This window comes from Jaculus jaculus, chromosome 8, assembly GCF_020740685.1.
Source record: "Jaculus jaculus isolate mJacJac1 chromosome 8, mJacJac1.mat.Y.cur, whole genome shotgun sequence".
NCBI classification, from domain to species: Eukaryota; Metazoa; Chordata; class Mammalia; order Rodentia; family Dipodidae; genus Jaculus; species Jaculus jaculus.
The window spans coordinates 47357977-47360519 of NC_059109.1; positions in this window are offsets into that span (position 1 = coordinate 47357977).

The window sequence follows — 2543 nt, forward strand, 5'->3', positions numbered from 1 at the left end:
TAGAGTGAGACCCTATCTCAAAAAACACACAAAAGGAAAGAAAGAAAAGAAAGTATCAATCTATCCCTTCCCCTGTACCCCTTCTTTACTCATATATTTTTTTCTAGAGAATTTATCATTTGGCATGTGGTGTAGGTTGTATTATTTGTTTGTTTTGTCTGTTTCCCCCACTCTCCACTGGGGACTAAACCTGTGAAGGCAAGCATCTTTGTCCTTTTGGTTCACTGCAGTAACCCCAAACACTAAGTCAGAGCTTGCCACATTTAATAAATATCTGTTGAATAAGTGTGTTCCATGACTTTGAGGAAGTTACTTAACATCTCTAAACCTCAGTTTTTCAATCTATAGAATGAAAACCTTATCCACTGAGCCATGTTTCCAGCCTTGCAATAAGGTTTTAAAGCCAAAGAGTTAATAATTCAATTTCAGGATCACAAAAGAGATGTGAACTATCATAAGGTCCTACCAAATGTCATATATAATTATCACAAAGAGAGCCAACTTAAAAATTGTTTTATAATGGGTTTATTAAGTTGAGAAGAAATATAGACAACATTACCATAAGGCTTTACTGTCCAGGGCAGAAGGCTGCATGCTCTCTGGTGCTCCGTGAGTCTACACAGCAGTAGCTGCTCGTGGGGTCCATTTAGGCAGAGTGAGTTAAGGACACCCCTCAGCAGAGGCCCCTTTGGAGCCATAAAGTGTGACATCTTTGACATTTCTTCCATGAGGAATGGAGGTCTTTCCTCTGATTCTTAAATGTGGGTGGGCTTGTGATTGCTGTGGCAAACACACTATGGCATGTGTTTGTGGCACCATGTTATAGTATGCGACTTTAGACACCATGTGTCCGCTCTGGCATCAGTTCCCAGTGGAGCCAGGCCTTGAAGCCCTCCATGCCAAGACTCAGGAAAGTGGATGAACCTCACTGAGGCCATTGAGATCAGTCTGTCCACCAGCTAAATGTCACCAAGTGATCATATGGGGGCAAATGAATCATCCAGTCCAGCCTTGCCCAGATTCCAACCCACACAACTGGGAGGCATCATGGAATGGTTTCTATTTTCAGTCACCACATGTTGGGGTCATTGTTTACGCAGAAATTGACAGCTAGAGCCTGCCATTTGCTAGAGTCTGCCATAGCGCTAAAGCAGGAGGCGTCATATGAATGTCTTCAGAGCACGTGACACAGAGAAGAAATATTCCACATTTTTTCTCTTTCCTCATGAATAACATGAATAATAATGATCGACACTGTATTTCTAAGTTGTTTGAAAGGCCTCCCTTTACACTTAGTTCTGTCACCAGAAAAACTTTATTTTTATAATACTGTTTAGTCAGCTGTTTCCCTTCTATCTCCCCCCATCCCTCAGACTGAGCCTTACCTGCAAAACTGATGCATTTAAGCTCCCTAGAACTTAAGAACAGGGATTGGGGAGATGGTTCAGTGGGTAAGAGCATTGAGGAGCTGAGTTTGATCCCCAGCACCCGCATAAGTAGCTGGGTGACGCTACACAAACCTATAATCCCAGCTCTGAGAAGGGCAGAGACAGGAGCATTGCTGGGGCTTGCTGGTCAGCCAGTCTAGCTTAAAAAAAAGAGCTCCAGGCTCAGTGAGAGTTCCTGTTTTAAGGAAATAAGGTAGAAGAGTGATTGAGGAGGACACCCAACATCTTTCTCTGGCCTCCACACATGTGCACACAGGGTGCATGCATCTGCGCACAGATGTGCATATATCCCACATGCACAAAAAAATGATTTATGAAAAGCTACCAGTGGTATAGAAAAGCTCTATCCAAATAGGGGAGCAGAGTGCTCAACCAATAGTAACAAACACTCATGTGCACCAGTCTGTTGGACGTTGGGCTACGTACTGTACGTGCAGTCATATTGAATCATTACAACACTCTCAAAGATAACAGAAGACCGAGGCTTGAGAACCGAGGCAGTGGGCCTCAAGTACAGAGAGTGAGGACGTACGTGGCACTGGAGTAGAAGCCAGCTAGTCCAGTGAAAAACCTTTGCTCATTCGTGATCATGACTCTCTGAGGAAGGAAGGGGAAGGATAGAGCGACAGCTGCTCCCAACCTGCCAAGTTTGTTGTCCTTCAAAGCTGGCACAAAAACGACGGAAGAAATGAAAGCCAAGGCCTTGCCTTTTCTCTTGACAGTCACCTGTGGCTTTCTCATTGGCTGTGGGCTCAGGCTTATCTTCCTGACACACCTGGTGCTGTGGACAGGTACTTTGTTCCCTCTGCCCATCCAAAGAGGAAGGGTCAACTGCACAGACTCCTTCCAGAGCAGCCAGAGGACCAATCAAAGCCAAGGACTTGTATCAGGGAAGCTATTACTTGAGATGATGTCTGGGAAGGTCATTCCATGTAGTTTTTAATCAATGAGTCTTTAGACTATGCTTAGAAAAAGAAACTTTCCAGGCTAGTGAAAAGGAGCTGGTGTGGTATGACACAGGGCTCTGTGGCATGGAGGCCAGGTGGTATTGACTACATCATAGCTCTGATACGTTTCTCATGCTTTATTGACTGT